Raw genomic sequence first — 21,632 nt, forward strand, 5'->3', positions numbered from 1 at the left:
CGGGCAGATTTAAAGTTATAACTTAACTTAAAACAAGAACTGTGGTCGCAATTCATTCTAGTGCACAAATCTTTCGCAGTATTGTTAGATTTCTGTCAATCGCAATGGTCTTGCAGCGCCCAATACTTTCATCCAGTGCTTCATGTGATGTGAAGTAAATGGAATTGGCTGAGGCCTGGCTTTTGTGATGATCAGTACAACACCAACAAACAGCACCAATCTGCTCATCTCTTCTTACTCCTATTATGTGGGATAATAACACCGCACATACTGTGGAGTTCGGTATTAGTTGGTTTTATGGTGTATGTTGGTATTGTTGTGGTGACTACAGATATGTCTGTTCTGTCATTCAATAAAAGAATATCTGATCTGCATCAAGTAGAATCGCCAAACAACGTCGTGCATCCTGCGAAATCACATATGCAGACGTTGTGGTGAATTCACCAAGACTGACCTCAAGGTTTCTGACTTAGAAACATTTGATGCTTGAGTATTCATTGTACACTTGAGAAATGCCTCAGCCAACGGATAACCTCTTGCGTTGAGTTAAATACGTGCAGTAATGTATCTTTTGCGAGAACAGGAAACCTCAGTAGGTGTATCAAATGGTCGTTTCTCGTTATGATTTAGATTTAAATTTTTAGTTGAATGTTTTATCGTTATATTGACATGACCACGATTTTTCTGACAGCAGTTGAACATAAACGGGATTGACAAGTTCTCTGATTTCAGCGATTTTTTTCCATTTGGTTTAATTTAAGCTGGGAACATAGAGAAGCAGTTATACTGGAAAGAGGGTCCATGCTTCATTCAATGATCTCTGGCTGATCCTCTCTGCAAGCTCTGACTTGGACGAACCTGTGCTTGAATTTACCTTTTTTTTTACCAAGTGGTGTGTTTGTGCAATTCCAGAAATTGGAACAAGGTCATTAACTTCCCACAGAGTCGGTTGGTTTCTAAGATAATTTAAGTCATTGTATATTCCATTCTAATTTGTTTTGGTTTCAAATTGTCGTCTGTCCATAAATTCTGTTTTGTTTAAAACTGATTGGTTTGACCAGATTTGTCGGTCATGGAATGTCCACGTTTATTTGTTAAAAAATTGAGAAAACTTAGGATCTGGTCTGCCTTGTTGAAATGTTTCAAGGGGTCCTGCTTGGTCCAGAACACATTTTAGCGCAGAAACAGCAAAAAGAAAAGGGAACGACCAGGTCACCTCGCCCCTTCCTCCATGAGACCGCACAGCCTGGAATTCAAAAACACAGATTCATCCATTCATCTGCGAACACACACGAGTGAATCATCCCGGCAAGATGCAGCGAGAATTTCACCATCACCACCGTCAAGTACCCAGGCCCAGGCTTGACTTATAGCCATGCCACTTCCTCTGCTCTTTCACAGTCTGTTGTGTCTCTTCAAGACATATTTTTGTCCATTCATGGCACAAAAGTGCACTGCATTCTGCTGCTGATTATGTTGGATCGATTTCTGAGTTAAAGTGTTTGATAGGAGCAGCACAAAACTTTGATAAAGTGAGTGTGCTTCAGGTTTTTCTTGGTTTTGAACCTAGGTGATATTTTCTTCAGATACTGCAGGATACGCTCCCAATTTTCTTTATTGGTATCGTGCTTTAGTACTTACAACTCATGTACATACTCAATTATTGTGATTTTAGAGGAACTGTATATGAAACATATGCGGCAGTATTCCACGTAATGACTTGAAGTCGTTGTTAACAACCCTCATCTTGTGTTCAAAGATGATGCTTTAGCAAAATCCAGTGATGACCTGGCTTCTTAACAAGGTTGTTATTCTTAGAAGCTAGTTTCACTTCCATCTGAATGTTCCAAATTAAAATTGCAAAAAAAAATAATTATCTGCACCGCAGCTTTAATGCACATTCTAATGTATATCACTGAATTAATAGCTGCGTGTTAATACAGTACACTTTTTTATTCGCTCCTGTAAAGTGTTAAACTGGCGTGCAATTCCCTCGTGGGTCGTTTTTATCCAAATGATGGTCCATCATAAAAAAAAAGCCAGTTTGGATTGGAGCCAACTGGAGGTAACTTGCATCAGATCACATGTGCACTTGATCTGATTTTTGGCAGACAAACTACACTGACCTGATATTGCACATAAGTATTGTGTCAGTGTTTCTGCAACTTATCAAGGTGCTGAACCAGATTTACGCACAAGTATGATTGTTCTGAATCGGATACATTTGCACTGAGTGTAACAGTCTAAATCTGAGGGTTTGATTATAATAGCACAGACGTGGTGATGTATCAGTGAAGACTTGACTTCATGCATCTCGTTGTAATTACTTTGAAGGATTTATCTATAATTTTGTTGCAACCAATTGCGTTCTCGGTTTTCAAAATCATTTTGACCTTGTCGAATGATCAAACAGAAAAAAAAAATTATCCTAAGTGAGAAAATGTTTATGTCCTTCAAGACAATTTATTTTTGTCAGACTGTTCAGTAATGCAGATGTCCACTTTTAAACAAAAAACAAGTAACTGTCTTTATTTTATGTAATGGAATGCAACTTGGACACTTCTACAAACTCCGAACACTTCCTATAGGAGTAGTGAATTAGACCATGAAAAGCAATCGATTCTATTTTAACAGAAGCTTCAGTCAAACAGCAGCTGCACTGACCTGTTTTGTTTTAGTAATTGGTAATTAACATAAATGATGTAATATCTGAATTTCTCCCTGCGGACTTACCACCCTCTACAACAATGATCGTTTTTGCGGTGAAGTGCATATTGCACTCGAGTTTTCATTAGAAATGCACGGAATACCAGAAGGTCTGGTGTTTGCCATCTACTACCCCATCATTGCAATAATTGGAGTGCCAGGTGATGTATTGAACTTCAGCTGTAACTTCGTGTTTCATAATTCAACTGCATCAGTTCTTCATTTTGTCGCTAACAAATCCCCATGATAGATATTGTTCCTGCTTTTAACTAGTATCGTCTATCACTTCAATGTTACAAATTATTCTGTTTATTTGATAAAATGTCTGTATTTTAATACAGTCATTCTCTCCATTAACCGTTTTACCTGATCACTTAACCTTATAATTTGTGTCATTGGCTGAGGTGATTTCGCTCCATCTGAATATTGTATTTTCTCTCATTCAACGTTGTATTCTAGGACATAATCCACGTTGTTTCTTTGAAACACCTGCTTAATTTATCTCTTCAATGTTTGTGTGCCTTTATGCTCCAAGTTCCCCTTCATCACTTGAATACTTTCCCGATTTATCATTATCAACACAAGATGATTGTTATATTTATTTCATTCACTGTCTCTGGGAGGGATGAATAGCATCATTATCTCGGTTGAATGTAGTAATGCTGCATTACTAGTAACGCTTTATAATTCCAATTGCCACAAAATTACTGCAATGCAAACGTGTTAGATTTTAGATTAAAATATGCTTGTTAATGGTGCAGAAATTTCAGATATTCTGTCGCATTTTTAGCAGAGGTAATGGTTCAGTTGGTTCTAAATATCCAGGAGTAATTATTTTCCCCAGGTTTCAGCATCGTCATAAATTGCGAAATTAAGGCCCTTATTCAGGAAGTGGAGGTTTGGGTATTGGATGTTTCAGAAAACAGGAAACTACCCGCTAGTTCGTTTCACATCTCTCAAAACATTTCCGTTCAAATTCATTGTAAAATTCATTACTACAGGACCATTGAGATAAAAGTAACTAGGCATTATAAATGTACTTTGTCAAAACAAATCCACATTAAACTTTATTGAACTTTTTCAAAAATTCGTAACATAACGTGTGGAACATTTGAAAAATGCAGATTTCCAAAATGTATTTGGCAAGGTATCATATCAATCGTTAATGTGAAGAATAATTGACACAGTGTAAGAATTGTTGCGTTTGCGTCGAGAGATAAACTTGCTAACAGAAAACCAAGAGGTGGCCAAATGGTATTTTATTGGTACAATGCAAAATTTGGCGTAGCCCAAATGTTAGTGCTGATTGTCTGAACTTTTAGAATGTTTATGAATGCCATAGATAACGGTAAGAATGTATTATTATCAAAATGATGTGCCTCCGAAATAGATTTTAACATATGTTTCAAGAGTACGTAAGCTGGGTCTAAAAAAAAGTTAAGTAAGCAGAGAAAACTGATAAAGGATAATGTGAGATAAATGTGTAATTGCGCACGGTGGACGAAACAGTAAAAACCAAGCAAAATGTCCTAATGATCAGCATTTGCAGAAGTTATTTTACTTGTAGAGTCAAAGAGTCATAGACATGCAGCACGGAAACAGACCCTTGAGTCCAACTCCTCCATGTCCAACATATTTCCGAACCGAATCTAGTCCCATTTGCCAGCACCTGCCTATATCGCTCTAAACCTTTCCTATTCATATACCCATCTAGATGACTTTTAAACATAGCAATTGCACAGGCCTTTACCAATTCCTTTGGCAGCTCAATCCATACCTATATCACACTCTGTGTGAAAATGTTGCCCCTTTGATCTATTCTTTACCTTTCCCCTCTCACCCTAAACCTATGCCGTCTTGTTCGGACTCCCCAAACACAGGGAAAAGTCTTTGTCAATTTATCCATTCCATGCCCCTCACGATTTCACAAACCTGTATAAGGTTGTCCCTCAGCCTCCGATGATGCAGGGAGAATAGTCCTAGCCTATTCAACTTCTTCCTATGGTTCAAATCCTCCAACCCTGGCAACTTTCTTGGAAATCTTTCTGAACACTTTCAAGTTTTACTTCATCTTTCCGATAAGAAGAACAGAATTGCACGCAATATCCCATCAGTAGCCTAACCAATGTGGCGTATCGCCACAACAAGACTTCCCAACTCCTACCTCCTGACCTATAAAAGAAGGCATACTCAACGCCTTCTTCATTATCCTAACTACCTGGGACTCACTTTCAAGGAGCTATGAACTTGCACACCAAGGTATTTTTTTCAGCAAACTTCCTAGAACCTGACTTTTAAATGTTTAAGTCCTGATAAGATTTGCTTTCCCAAAAAGCAGCACTTCACGTTTACTTAAATAAAACTCCATTTTCCATTTCTCAGCCAATTGGCCCATCTGAACAAGATACCGTTGTAATCTGAAGTAACTGTTTTTGTTGTCCACTGCACCTTCAATTTTGGGGTGATCTGGAATCTTCTTAACTATGCCTGTCATTTTCACACTCAAATCATTTCTATAAATAATGAAAGGTAGTGGACCCATTGCCGATCCTTGTGGCACTCCACTGGTCATAGGCCTACAGTGTGAAAAACAGCCTACCACCATGACCATCTGTCATCTATCTTTGAGCCAGTACTACATCTAAATCGGTAGTTCTACGTTGTATTCGATGAGATCTAATCTTGCTAACTAATCTCCCATGGGCAACCTTGACGAACACTTTACCGAAGTCCACATAGGTCACAACTACCGCTCTGTCCTCATCAACACTCTTCGGTCTTTCTTAAAAGAAAGCTCAATCACGTTTATGAGACATGAATTTCCACGCACAACGCAATGTTAACTATCGCAGATCAGTCCTTGCCTTTACAAATATATTTATATTATGGGTATCAGGATTCCCTCCAGTAACTTGCCCCACACTGTTGTCAAGCTCACTGGTCCATTGGTCCTTGGTTTGTCCTTACCACAGTTTATTAAACAGTGGTACCACGTTAGCCAACCTCTTCTGGCACCTCATCTGTCACTATTGATGATACAATTATCTCAGTAAGAGGTCCATCAATCACTTCCCTAACTTCCCACCGAGTTCTAGGGTACACCTGATAAGGTCCTGGAGATTTATCCAATTTTATGCGTTTAAGACAGCCAGCATTTCCATCTTTGTAAGGTGAACATTTTTCAAGACGTCACCATCAATTTCACTACATTCTTTCTATTCCATGTCTTTTCCCACAGTAAATACCGATGCAAAATTCTCGTTTAGTGTCTCCCCCATCTCCTGCGGCTCCACGCTATTGCCACCTTCCTGATGTTTGAGGAACACTATTCTCTCCCTCGTTACACTTTTATCCTTAATGTATCTGTAAAAACCTTTTGGATTCTCCTTAACTGTATTTTCAAAAGGTATCTCATGTCCCCTTTTTGCTCTCCTGATGTCTGTTTTAAGTATACTCCTACTGCCTTTATCCTCTAAGAATTTGCTCGATCTGTCGTGCCTGCACATGACATACGCTCCCTTCATTTTCTTAACCAACCCTTTACTTCTTTAGTCAGATAGCATTCCCTATACCTCAAAGCCCTTTTTTTTCACCTTAAGTGGAATATACCTTTACTGGACTCTCGTTATCTCATTTCTGAAGGCTTTTCATTTTTCAGCCGTCCCTTTATCAGTGAACATATGCCCCGAGTTAGCTTTTGAATATTCTTGCCTCATACCGTCAAAATTGGCCTTTCCACAATGTCGCAATTCAACTTTTAGATCCGGTCTGTCTTTTTACATCACTAATATAAAAATAATGGAATTATAGTCGCTCGCCACTGACGCCTCAGTCACCTGCCCTGCCTTATTTTCCAAGAGTAGGTCAAGCTTTGCACCTTCTCTAGTAGGTATATTCATGTACTGAATCAGAAAATTTTCTTGAACACAATTTACATATTCGTCTCAGTCTAAACCCTTAACACTATGGCAGTTCGACTCTATGTTAAGAAATTAAAAAAAAACGCCTACCATAGCCAGCCTATTATTCTTACAAATTGATCACTGAATGCAAATGTGCAGACGCATCAAGTTACTGGGATCATAGATTCAAATCACTGTTAATTTCAAGACAAATTGATATCTAGTATCATGTAGGTATTCTTGAGCTTCAGGGACATAATGAAACCACAGCTGACGTCCTGCCCACTGCAGTGAGTTTTTCAGTTGGAAAATATTTGAAAGCATTTCATATAAGGAAACATTTAGCAGATTTACTCCTGGCTTGGCTAGACTGCACACAGAAGTTCCTTGTGATTATCAGCTGGAGAACTCAGTGTTACATTCCCAAAGTCAGAGAAATACAAATTGGCGCCTCATCTATGTCTGTTTCAGCATATGTCTTAACAAAGCAATTGCTGACATGCATAAAATGAGCGTTTTCACCGAATCTCATTCGAAGGAACCGTATGTGATCCTGAATGAAGCGTAACCTGCGACCCTCCCAGCTTCCACATAATCGTTTTACTATTTCCCCACTGAAGGTTTTCTGCTATATTTTGCTGTTATCGTTCTCTAGTACACCTAAGTGATCAAGTGAAAGTTGACTGAATGATCAACGTGGCCAGGAAATGTCATTGTAGACATGATTCTCTGTTAATAATCCAACAGAATATTTGCCATCCGATGTCATTAACAAGGACATGTTTCAGCTGGATTTGTATTTTAATTACAGTGACGTTTTCATTTCCTGAAAGCTCTAAAGGCCATTGAGTTATATGATTCAAGAGCATTCAATAAAGTGGTTAATTTTACTGGAAACTGGAATATAAATTATCCATTCGTCCATTTTATGAAACCTAAATAGTCTCTCCTATTTCAGCGAATTTGGCTGTGATGGCGATCTTGCCTCGAAGGCAATGTGGTTTGTCTGGGTGTATGATACTTTACCCGGTGTCCATGGCGGTGGCTGACCTCCTGGTGCTGGTAACCTGTGTAATATTAAACCGTATATCTGGGATTTACTTTCCATACAGTTTTCTGTCCATTGCTCCAGTTTGCAGACTTCGTGCTGTCTTAAATTCCACCACTGTAGACAGCTCTGCTTGGTTTACTGTCGTTTTCACCTTTGATCGATTTGTGGTGATTTCTTGTCAGAAGCTGAAAAAAAAATATTGCACCAGAATGGTCGCAGCATGGGTCATAGGGATCGTGTCTACGCTGTGTTGCGTAAAAAATGCATTTTTGTTTTATATATATGAACCTGTGTACACAATTAATAACGTATCCTGCAACCTAAAATTGATATTTTATGAGTCACCTGTTTGGGCCGCATATGATTTACTTCGTAGCATTTTCAACCCTCTTCTTCCATTCGTCCTGATTTTACTGTTCAATGCTTTGATGATTAGATATATTCTTCTGACCAATGGAGCCCGAAGGAGACTCAGGGCGGATAGTCACACAGAGAATCAGAGAGACCCAGAGATGGAGAAGCGGAGAAAGTCCATCACTTTACTCTTTGCCATTTCAGGCAGTTTCCTTTTGTTGTATTTGTTATCTTTTACAACGATCCTCTATGTCCGAATTGTGAAAGTGACCTATTTTTCAGATTCACTTTTTAGCAAATCGACATTTATCCTTGAGGAGAATGCATTTATGCTTTTATTTTTGAGTTCATGCATCAATCCGTTTATTTATGCTGGAACCCAAAATAAATTCAGAGACGAATTAAAGAATGGGCTAAAATATCTGTTGCGACAATTTCTTAAATGATTCAAAATTGGAAAATATGTGTATTCACTATAAATCATGTACAATGTTCCAGAAGTACAACGTAACAACACTGGGATTCTAAAGATGCAATGTAAACAGGCAGAACTTGTGGTATCATGGTTCCTGTACGTTTTATTCTCTTGTTTATTTTTATTTCACCAGCAAAAAGAACATGAGTCCTTTAATTGCAGGCACATTGAAAACTATGATGGCGACTGGTATGAAATAAATTGACACAATTTTTCTTGTAAAATTGACTGAAGCAATGTTTACTTTACTTAAGTGATGTTGATGGTCAATCGTAAAAGCAATTCAGGTCTTGCCAATTGTGAGGGAGGTGGAGGCAGAGGACAATGCTTTATGAGCAGAAATATGAGAGAATGTACTGATGAATCAGAGAGGACCCGATGTGTGATATGAAGACATTGTCAATTTCAACGAAACTTATAGAAGAAATGCAGCACAATAGAATCTGAGACACAAATGGTTTTGGTTGAGAGCTCAGTAACTCACTGTAGAGTGAGTCAGCTTCTGACCCGCGATAGTTTAACTGGTGAAATTATTTACTCTCTGCAGCTTTAAACGTGTACCAACTAAAATCCGCTTTATATTAGAGCCACTCGAATGTCTCCACAGAATAAGTTCAGGTTTTGAATATAGATGGTGTTGGTATCGCAATAAAAAATATTCAGTCCGGGCGGTGTCATAGGAACAACTTCAAATAATCGCTTCTCCTTCTGTCGAAACATCAGGTGACAGCAGCTGAGTGAGAATTCATCTCACTCAGATTTGAGAAAACAAGCATATTTGAGGAGAAAAGGTCAGAGCAATCGATATTTAAAAATCAGTTTCATATCATACCCAGAAGTTGAGAGAAATAATGGAAAGTGATTAGATAAAATTAGCTATCAGAAATGCTCACTGCATAATGGAAACTCCAAGCAGCTGCATTGGCCTGGACGCTCTATGCAAGAGTGTCGAACTTTTGAAGTAACTGGTTCGACTCTATACTCTAAATAGTCTTCATTCATGTATCATCTCACTGTCTTGTGCTCCCAGAACGCAATGAAACTGGTCGGAACTTTGTTAGCTTGAATTGATTGGAAGAATGTCGAAATGGTTTAAGACCAGCGATCACACAGGAAGGTTTTCTACTATTTTACTCGCGTGCACTGCTTTGAAACACATGCAGGAAGTGAAAAGTTATTATTTTATGCGACATGCATATCGCTGGTTTTCTTAGCATTTATTGTTCATCCCTAGTTTCTCTGGAATTCAGAGTGTCCAACTGCCTGAGCGCTGGTAGTAGTGAATCCCGTGATCTGCCCTCTAGATCATTTTAATTCGAAAGATTCCGTATTGTTTTTCACAAAGGTCAATATGCCTGTTGTAATATAAAGATGGAATGTACTATTATTGAGCAAACAGATCTGAAGAACATATTACATTCTTACACTTAAAATACAATTTAAACTCTGTCTTCGACTGTACTTTAAGTTTCATCTGCTGTTTGTGTTCTAACTCCAATGAGCTGTACTTCTCCGTGCCTGTCAGCATAGATGTAATCATGTACAATCTTCAGATTCTGGATTTGCAGTGAGATAATACAAAGAAAGAAGTATTATTATTACCATTTTTACAATTACCATTCAATTATTCACAGTGCCAATCGACAGTTTGAGGACACAAATTTGCAACAATTTCACTTGTCTGCAACTGGACCTGAAACCACTATGCCCTAGTATTTTACATATTCATCGAGATGGTTGTTCAATGTTGTGTTTGTTTCCAACTCCACCACCATTCCAGGCAGTACATTCCAAATGTCGTCCACTTCCACATGATATTCTATTTCTCAGGTTGCCTCTGCGCTTCTTCGTCCTCATCTTTAACATATGCTTTCTGGTCTTCGACACGTATCCATGTGGAAATTAAAATCTCTCGAGCTTTTCTATCTCTTCCGCTGATTGTTGGACACACCTCAATCAGATTCTCTCAAACCAAGTTGTGTTTGTTTAAACAGAAACATATACAACCCGAGGCTTTTCGTTACAGGCAACATCCTGCTTTGTATTGTCTTCAGTGCAATGGAGGTTTTCCCGTTGAGGGACGAACAGAATGATACGTGGTGTAGCATCTCTGGTTTAAGCAATGTTTTATGAGTTTGCAACAAAACTTTCTTGCCACTGCATTCAACGACCCAACTAATGAAGGCAAACAGACCATTTGCCTTGTTCATCCCCCTCGCGATTGTTTTCTAATCTGTTCTGAAGTTGTAGGCGTGTACTGTTCCTTTAAGAGAGTTTGAAAGCTGGCAAGGACTTAACAAACAGAATATGCTGGCAAGTTTAAAAATGTAACGTCTGGAAATGAAACAAATAGTAGGAGCAGAGTTGCTATGTTACACAACAAATTCGAATTTGAACAATCAGTATAAATTATGCCCCAAGATATCAATATCCGATCGAATTTTATTTTTAATGTTTTTACGACATCAAACCAATGAGTTGATCCGATGCTTTGGTGTATGGAACTCGGACATATTGAACAGTTACATGAGCGACAAAGAACATCATACTGTCTGCAGACTGTCTCACTGAAAGTTAAATTGCCCGTAGTGAAGCTGTCTTGGAAGATATCATTTCACATGAAATCTGTGAAGAAGAAGACCCGAGAAAAGAAGGCAAGAAGGTACCAATGGAAAAGCGGCAGCTGGCTTGTTTCGAAATTTGATTTTTTGGAACATATTCGGGGATGGTTGTTACCAGATCATTATATTGTTACAGAATGGGAAGTAGATATCTCCTTTCAACAAAGGAGGCGTACAGTGTCGATAGAGGTTCTTTCATCCTCTTGTTTTTCTAGATGTAAAACATTTTTTGTTTAAATATTAATTTTATTGTTACTAATACTTTATTAGATTATGAGATGGGATGAGCTTTTCTGGGTGTTCAGTTCAATTTAGCAGAAGGATTTATCCCGAGTGGTAACAATTCATTCAAGGGATGAGGACACCACTGTCTAGATTAGCATTTAAGCAGTTAAGACTCAATCACATTGCTGTTCATCTGTAGTCACATGTAGGCGAAACCAGGTGACAGATTCATTCTCTGACGCATCTTGCTGAAACAGTTGAGCTTTTCCAACCATCAGCTCAAGTTCCACCATCTTCCATGGCAGAATTCGAACACGTGTCCCCAGAACCTGACCAGGGCCTCTGGATTATCAGTATAGCGAAAATAGTACTAGTTAATCTCCAACCAAAGTGCGACACTTGCTGACATCTTCAGGGATCTGTGGACTTGTAGGCCTCCAGATCTTTTGCTCCTAATTGCTTCCTGACAAATATTGCGTGTATCCTTCTTTTATTAGCGTTCTGAAAAAGCATAACATCTCACCTGCCAGGAATAAACTCCACTCACCATTATTCTCCCTAATTTGATAGCTCATCCATGTCAAACTTTGGTTATACCGCATCGTCCATAACATCATCACTTTCCGTGAATTTTGCAAACGTACTAATTATATCGTCTGCATTCAGATATAAGTCGTTTATGCACATAGCAAACAGCAAGGGCTGCAGCATGGACACTTGTGGTATGTCACTGGTCACAGGCTTCAGATCACAAAAATAACGCTCCATCATGATCTTTTTCCTCCTATCTACAAAGTATTTTTAGGTCTTTGTCAAAAGATACATTGAAGCTTTTTTTTTTCTTTTGGGCAAGCTTTTCACTTAGGAACCTTGTCAAAGATCTCAATGAAGTACATGTGAACAACTTTGATGTCGTCCCTCTACCAATACATTCATTAGCTTTTCAACACGAAACACATTTAAATTAAACAGACTCCACTTGCAGAAAACTGTGCACCTGAACCAAAACTTGCTTTTGTTTCGCTACACTCGATCAGGCCCTCATTCACCATGAATAATCTAACCTGATTTGACTTTCCAAATTGCAGGACCTCACACTTATCTATAATCAACTCCACGTCCAATTTCTCTGAACACTTGTCCAGCTGGTTAAAGGTCGTGCTGCAATTGCAGACAACTTTGCTCATATCTGCGTTATCTCCTCCTTTCGTGTCCTATGAAAACCTAGTAATCCTTCCTTCTGAATTTTCATGCGAAACATTGTTATAGATTGCAAACAACATTGGCTCCAGCGGCCTCCTCTGAGGGCGGACACTTGTCACAGGTTCCCAATCCTTCCGATATTATGCTCTGCTTCCGACCATGAAGCCAATTGTGTACTCAAGTTTGCAACTCCCTCCCATTCATGCAGTCGAACGTTCCAGAACAGCCTACTATGTGGAACATTATCAGAGGCCTTACTCCCATACAATCGTCAATTCTGACTCTTCATAGTTAGCCGCTGCAATTCAAAATCCATGTATATCTAACCACGCAGAATCTTGCAAAACATAGAAGCTACAATGAAATTCAGGTTGTCGGCTCAAAAGATTTTGCACCATATTCTACTTAATAAAATTGCAATATTGTCATCACATTTGTCTCCACATGATGCTAGCCAAACCAGGCTCTCTTTTATTCCATTCATTCCAAATTTGAACAACTGCTTTTCACTATGAAAATGGAGTAGTTGCTTCTGGTCATCGGTGTGAGAACACCATCCGGTGTCCATCTCCGTGATTCAGAAGCTAGATGTTTACACTCGGTCTGCGGTGTCTCTGCATCAGTGTGTGAGCTCCAGAGCTCAAAAAACCATGGTGCTTTCAGTTTACCAGCCACACGATGCCTACAGTAAACACTTCGTTTCCTTTGTGCAAGTTAAAATAGATTCTGTCCTGCAATTCTGGAGACTTGAAAATATCCTTCATATATCTTCAGTAAATATCTCAGATTATCCGGGGATATTTCATGTCCCAGTCTAGGTTTCTGACAGCGTATCTTGTCAAGTTTCGGCAGTGCAGTTTAATATGCTAGCCGTTCGGATTCAGGTGGATATTTGGGCGCTGAAGGATTTCCACTCGTTCTTGTGCCACAAATACCAAATATTTCCATGTTTAGGGAATCTTATATCCTCACCTCGTCAGGATAAAAGGTATTACCGGCCCACAGCTATGTGTTTGATTCTGAAGTGCCATTCTGGCTTCAGGGACCGATGATAAATGTTGTTCAAATCCTTTTCTTTTAGTGACAAAGTGGTCGCAGACGCTGCAGTGTATTCCTGTGCGACGAAGACGTATTGAGAGAAACAGTGGATATGGCCACAAGGGTCTTGCATCGTGTTTTGTGTCTGATTTCTGTTAAACATTCCCCAAAACAAGAAATTGACGAAAACTAGTGAATTCACAATTCATGAACTCATTCCTCATTACTTGACAAAATCAGAGGACGATGATAAATTGTAGATAATTAAGTCAAATCAGACATTGTGCGCATGCAACATTAAAAGCATATTCATGGACTAAAGCGGAGGACTACTTTTGTTTGGATAGACAGATAAATAAATAGATAGATAGATAGATAGATAGATAGATAGATAGATAGATAGATAGATAGATAGATAGATAGATATTGTGCTTATTTCAAATTTGTGCAGCAGCACATAATTTCTGTATTATTATAATTGTATGTTGAATTTGTTCAGATTTCATGCTGTTTTGCAGCTAATTCTTTTCATCATGAGACGTTTCCGAGAACACTTTATCAGGGAACTGTTGGACAGACAATTGACTTTAAGACAAGGCTACTGCTACTTGACTTTGTATTCTGCTGTAGGAAATCCCTTTATTATTAGCTTACCTCCACAGTTATGGAAGGAAATCAATCAGTAATAGCATTGTCCATCTGGACGTACCTCCGAGTAATCGGAAAAATGGCCTGCGGCAGCAGCTTGGGTCTCTGATGATCAGTATTCAAAAGCATGAGGGCAATTTTCCTTGCAGTTATAGGTCAATGCGACATTCTCTCCTTCCTCATTTTTTAAATCGGAAAAGAGGTGTTCCGCAATATCATGCTGGCTCCATTTTAACACATGGAAAACAGTTGAAAAAATGACAGCCTATATCTTTGCCACTATGTCTGTTATTCGACCAAGTATAACATTTGTATTGTAACAGTCTGTTTGTCTTTTTCTGAAACGAAAATATTTACTGAGAATAGGTACAAAGACGAGGGGCGGTTTGAGTCATCTCCAAATATCGATTTCTCACTTTGAACTTCTGCAATGCAGTTTATATTCTGTCAAACCATAAATGCAGATCACTGCCCAACTGCGTTGATGATTGAATCGATGGTAAGAATGCCGCATGGCAGTAATTTCTGTATGATAGAAATGAGAAACAAAAGCAGAAATTGCTGGAAAACTTCAGCAGGTCTGGCAGCATCTATCGAGCAAAATCAGAGTTAATGGATCACTGCCGAACTGCTAAGTCTATTTTCTATCCATAAACAATGGCAAACCTGCTTAGCTGCCCAAGCAAATTCTGTTTTCGTATACAAGGACGCTCTCCACTGCAGTTGGAACAGATAGAATAAAATAGTAACAATGTCGTCTCCGAACTGTGACCTACTGTTTAAACATGGAAGACATTACTTATCATGTTTCAATACTCTATATCTTCATGAATAGCCCCCGCGTGGATTAACGTTATCCCGATTCAAGTCTAACTGGGGAAATAAGATTTCCAAATATCACGTCCACTTCTGCCATCCTGGTTTAGATAATAATTAATGGTACAGCTGGGACAGAGAAGCTGAATGAAGACATATTCTGTCGATCTGCTTCTTCACACATATGTATTATCAGTATTTACTCTTCTGTTTCGAGGAACTGAGTCAAATGTGTGTTGCTGAGAAAGCACAGCCAATCAGGCAGCATATGAGGAGCAGATAATCGACGTTTTGGGCATAAGCCCTTTACTGGAAATGTATGTCCCTTCATCAGGTGTCGGAATCACTTAGATATGTGTGACTAATGTTGAAAGGCTTATAGGGCTTTTATCCAAAACGTCGATTCTCCTCCTCCTCGGATGTTTCCTGATCTGCTGTGCTCTGCAGTCCTCACCTTCTCCTAATTCGAGGAGCTGGAAAGACATTCCTCTTATTTAAATAGAGATCTGACAAAATGTGTTTGATGACTGTCATATCGAAAATGAAAAACATACTGAAAGAATACATATTCTCCTGATGATTAGTGATCAAAGAAGCATTTTAATTTTAACTATCAGAATTTTAAACTTGTCTTTGTCCTACAGGTTTTATTTTAAATTAAATTTACTATCACTCTGTATTGGAACTTTGATCTCACATATATCTGTGGCAAATGTTGAAAGACTGACAACTTTCGGAAAAATGAAATTCTTCCACATCTATCTCTTAATTGTAGCTGTGGGGAGCTCAGTTGTCACAGTGCAAATAAATTAATGTGAACTTTCCAACCTGAAACCAACACGACATGAGTTTCTTTTTCCTTCAGGCTGCGGGTGTTCCAGACTGAAATAATCCAAGGTCCAGAATTCAGTTTAATTCCTGCCCTGGTCTCCATTCCTTTCACTGCTGCCAGTCTGGTGTGAGGAACCGATGAATAAATGAGCTGTGAGCTCTTGGATCACACCTGCTTAATCTGTCAGCAATGAGCCATCAGAGAGACTGGATATTATTCAACATTAACGGAATTCTTGAATTCAACAATTTCATTGTCAGTTTATTTTGTGTAATCCTGTATTCACAGCGTAGAATCATGACTTTTGCTTTCAATGCATTGTTTGCAAAGGCATCTGTCATAATTGAAACTAATGTTAAAATATACAGAATGTTTCACATAAAGGCATTGCTAACGTTGTTTTAATTATGCATTCTATGCATTTCTACACTGTTGCGTTATCAGGTGATATTTGGTGCCATAGCTAGATGATGACATTTCTAAATTTCTGCAAGTCGTGTCCCTGCAGATTCTGTTTCTCAAGTGTTGGGTTCAGCAATGACATTTGAAGACTTTGCAAAGACCGTTAGTTAAAGACATTCGACCACTGCTGTTACTGTTTAAACTTTGCAAAAATGTCATCAGATTTGACATATAACATAGACGTAGTTCATCTTCTCTGCTATCTGCTAACTCCACTATGAGGGGATATTCACGATCCTTTATAAGATTAGATTACTTACAGTGTGGAAACATGCCCTTCGGCACAACAAGTGCACACTGACACGCCGAAGCGCAAACCACCCATAACCCTACATTTACCCCTTATCTAACATTATGGGCAATTTAGCATGGCCAATTCACCTGACCCGCACATCTTTGGATTGTGTGAGGAAACCGGAGCACCCAGAGGAAACTCACGCTGACACGGGGAGAATGTGCAAACTCCACCCAGTCAGTCGCCTGATTCGGGAATTGAACCCCAGTCTCAGGCGTTGTGAGACAGCAGTGCTAACCACTGTGCCACCGTGCCGACTCTGTTGTGGTCTGACACCATGACATGTTAATGAGAGACGCAGGGGCAGAAATCGAATAATCTGAAAAGCTAAGCGACTGTGAAAAGAAATACATTGATTACTAGCACTAAGAAAGCAATTGCAAGAGGACAATGCCTCTACATGACTGCTTCTGTCAACTCAGAAAAAGATAAGAGTGATTTCAGGTGCAAATTAACTTCACAGTGAGGCATTGGCAGAGGAAATTGGGTGCAGTTATCAATTCTCCCTGAAAATGCACGTGAAATATTCGGTTTCTCCTGTTCATTGGTAATTATTCGTTTGTATGCCGCTAACATCAAGAGACACCAGAAAATTTTTGTCTGCTGCATCCCACATAGAAATTTCCCAGTCACCACTTCACAAACTCAGTCTAACTTGTGATGGAGCATGAAAAATGAACCACTCAATCTAATTTCAACAACTGCATTCTTGCACGGAAACGACTTCTTTCAGATCATTAAACGGTAAGGCGAATTGTCCACTCAGTTTGACTTCAAGCTGAATCCCTGACCAGTTAAAGATCAAATTGGTTCAACATTTAGTGAGTCTGCATATTGTCCCTTTAGTCAGTTAGTGGCGACCCAACTGTGTTTACGTATTATTTTCTGAACATGCGAGCGCACAATTGATGTCTCTCTTCTTTCACATAAACGTTGACGTTGTCCTAACTCGTTCATCCTATCACATTAAACACGGGAAGTGACATCAAATAAAAGACAGCTGGTGCTGTCAGCTTTGTGTTGACTGCTGTTGTTGTGATTTCTGAGGCACAGAAACATTTCTCACATTCCGGCGCAACAGTAATGTGGCTCTCCATTGTCTTTCTGGTCTTGGTTACTTCCATTATTGGGAATAACTAAATTTTAAATCGCATTTATTTTCTCGAGGAATAAATTTGACAAATACCATACTTGCTTTTGGCAAGTATCGGAGCTGGATTGGAACACTTTTTGGTTTTAACATACACTTTTGCGATCAATCTTGAATGAGGAACAAAAGTACACGGAACACAATATAGAAGTGAGCTTTGCGAACGAAGCTATATTGAGAGATTATAGCTGTCACAAAACAGCGTATAAGCTTCAGATCCTTTGGCCAATAATGAGAAGACTGACGGACAAATGGACTGAAGTATTTAGAATGAAGCAAATATGTTTGGCTTCGGACATGGAGAGGAATAGACCACTTGTGAAGAATTTCAGGTCTGTAAGTTTAAATGAGAAAATGCCCGTGGCACAGTCTCTGCAATGAGGATTTGAAGAGAAATATATTTAACTTCAGACCAGGCAGAAATATGTATGTCATTACGACATGAAGCATTTGGAGAAAACAGAATGATTTATTTAAAAGGAAGCCAGATAAACGGTTGCAGGTGAATCGGATGGAGTGTTTTCTGCAAGCACGGGAGGAAGAAATAGGCAAGACGCCAGTGTTTACACATTGGCATGAGCCTGACTGTAAAAAATGAACGTCTTTTCTGCTCTCGGTAAGAAAGTGTTGCGAATTTAGTTGAGTTCACTCATACATTTTATCACTGATTTCCGCTTTCCATTACATTGTGTTTCAGAGCTGAACGATGCAGATTCTGTCACTCAGCGGAAGACCTCTCTTTAAACTGCACCTACAGCTGAAATGATCATTACTTATTCTGGTACTGTTTGTAGCCGGGCAGACAGTCTGAGTTCGCAATCCAGAGGTACAAGAGTAGTATTTCTGAAAACTAGGCGGATTTCGCTCAGAACCACTTTCCTGATACTGTCCAGCAGGCAGAGAAGTTTTACTGATTGACCATCTCAGAGTTGGTGCTATCAGAATCCGCAGTCTATTAATGTGCAACGACTCAGAGTAATGGGAAAGAATGAAAGCCTTGTACAATATCTGCTGCAGTATCTGTTTATCAGCTGCTGCCTGTTGAGCGCTGTTTATAACGGGTTACACACTGACACTTATTTACATTCCCGTGAAGAAATGCTTGAAGACTATCTGTCAGAAGAAAATCTAAAGTCATTCACATGGATTGGTGCTATTAATTATTGAACTGATTATGAGACGTATCTCATTGGCACCCTTGTATTTGGTGATGTGTGGAAAACCCGGCTCACTTTCATTGAAAATACAGATTGTGAAACTGGCTTGTTGTTAACTGCATCCACTGATCTCCTGATGGAAAAAGCCTGGAATCTCATCATTTTCGATAAGACATACTGAATGAACAGCAGTCGGTCATTGATGAAAATCTGAATCATCACACTAACATGATTGATCATATCTCAATATTGAAGTACACATATTAAAGATTGAAAACCCACAATAATGCAAAATATAGAGGGAATATTTTCGGGACATGATGAGAAGTTAACTAGCTATGACATTATCAGAAAACGACTTACAAACATCTTAACAGGACCAAAGAATATGAGGTACAATGACAAGCTGAGACACTTTTCCCCTGAGAGAAAGAGAGAGTAGGATGTGGAAAGACGAACAAAAAGAGGTCATAACATTATCAGGGGTGTGTACAAGGTGAATATTAAAGTTCTCTTCGCCTGGGTACGCGAGTTCAAACCTGGAGTACAAATGTGTAAGCTGAGTGTGGAGAGATTTCAGGGAACTTTGGGGGTAATTTTGTCACGTAGGGGTTGATGTGTACGTGCAATTAATAGCCCAAGAAAGCGGTAGATGTAGGAGCAATTATAACATTTCAGAAACATTTATGAAGGCTCGAGATTGACAGAATGAATTGTATCTTTGCTGCATTGCTCCATGACTCTAATCTGTGAAAACAGGCGCTCTTTGTTCTTGCAACATTTGGTATCAAAACATCTGATTGGAAAAAAAGTGTTCATGGTACCGAATTTTAATCGAGATTTTAGGAACTTGAACTCATTTGTTCAGGCATTTTATGAGTAAAATGTATCTGTTTTATTATTTTCTTACCCATCTTACAGTGTGATCCTACTGCTTTGAAATATACATTGCTGATAGGAATACATGGCCAGGTCGGATATTTTGGGAAGATTTCTTGTGTGAATCTATGTATCAATAGAGAAGAAATTCTCTAATCTCTTGCATTGCGTATTGTTCGAATGTATTCGATATAAGACACAGAGTAAACCCAGCCCATCGAGCGTATTCTGACATTGAATGTTGGCTGTTAAAGTTTCTCAAAATCATTCTCCCATTTTCTCGCCATAAGCCGTTGGTCTGTTTGATGCCCAACAACCTCTCTATCTCCGTCTGAAATATGGTCAATGATTTATCCTCTACAACCTTCTGTGGCAAAGAATTCCATAAAGTCACCACTGTCTGGCTGAAGAAGTTTCTCCTTATTTCCGTTCGAAAAAGTGTTCCCTTCCCTCTAAGGCAACGTCGTCGAGTTCTAGTCTCTTGTTCAAATGGAATCATCTTCTTAACATTAGTGTTCTGTAATTTTCAACTCGATGCCCTCCCGTCTTTTTGAAGTCTATCGACTATAAACCCAGAGTGCTCAAATATTCCTCATATGTTAAGCATTTCATTCCTGGGACCATTCCTCTGAATCTCCTCTGAACATGCTCCAGGGACATTACATCCTTCTTGAGATATGGGGCACAAAACTACGCACAATACTTCAGTGGTGGTCTGACCAGTGCCTTATAGAGCTTCAGAAGCACATCATTGCAATTACCTTCAAATCCTCTTGAAGTCAACGTCATCATTTCATTAACCTTTCTTACTACTGACTAAACGTGAAATGGTACATCGAAAGAATCCTGGACTAGAACTCCCAAGAACCTTTGCACCTCAGACTTTGAATTATATTTCCATTTAGGAAATAACCGTTGCCTATATAATCTGTGTAACAAGAAGATGCGGTACTGGGCTAATGATCGGACACTTGGTAGTGTGGATGAGCAGAGGGATCTTGGTGTCCATGTACACAGAACTCTGAAAGTTGCCACCCAGGTAAATAGTGCTGTGAAGAAGGCATATGGCGTACTGGCTTTTATTGGTAGAGGAATTGAGTTTCCGGCTTTCTGAGGACATGTTGCGGTTGTGTAAGAGTCTGGTGCGCCCGCCTCTGGAGTATTGTGTGCAGTTTTGGTCGCCATACTATGGGAAGGACGTGGAGGCACTGGAACATGTGCAGAGGAGGTTTACCAGGATGTTGCCTGGTATGGTAAGAAGATCGTATGCGGAAAGGCTGAGGCACTTGGGTCTGTTTTCATTGGAGAAAAGAAGGTTTTGTGGGGACTTGATAGAGGTGTACAAGATGATTAGGGGTTTAGATAGGGTTGACCATGAGAACCTTATTCCACGTATGGAGTCAGCTATTACGAGGGGCCAAAGCTTTAATTTAAGGGGTGGTAGCCACTGGACAGAAGATAGGGGTAGGTTTGGTTACTCAGCGAGTCGTGAGTTAATGGAATGCCCTGTCAGTAGCAGTGGTGGACTCTCCCTCTTTATGGGCATTTAAAAGGGCATTGGATAGACATATGGAGGATAGTGGTCTAGTGTAGATTAGGTGGGCTTGGGTCGGCGCAACATCGAGGGCTGAAGGGACTGTACTGCGCTGTATTTTTCTATGTTTTATGTTCTATGTTGTATATTCTTCCCACCCAAATGCATGATCTCACACTTTCCCACTTCGTCCTCCATCTTGTCCGAATTGCCAAAGTTACCAACTTCTCAAGTTCAGATTTCAGTGAGTCAACATTTGTCCTTGAGGAGAATGGATTTATGCT

Source organism: Hemiscyllium ocellatum, assembly GCF_020745735.1.
Source record: "Hemiscyllium ocellatum isolate sHemOce1 chromosome 27 unlocalized genomic scaffold, sHemOce1.pat.X.cur. SUPER_27_unloc_22, whole genome shotgun sequence".
Taxonomy (NCBI): Eukaryota; Metazoa; Chordata; class Chondrichthyes; order Orectolobiformes; family Hemiscylliidae; genus Hemiscyllium; species Hemiscyllium ocellatum.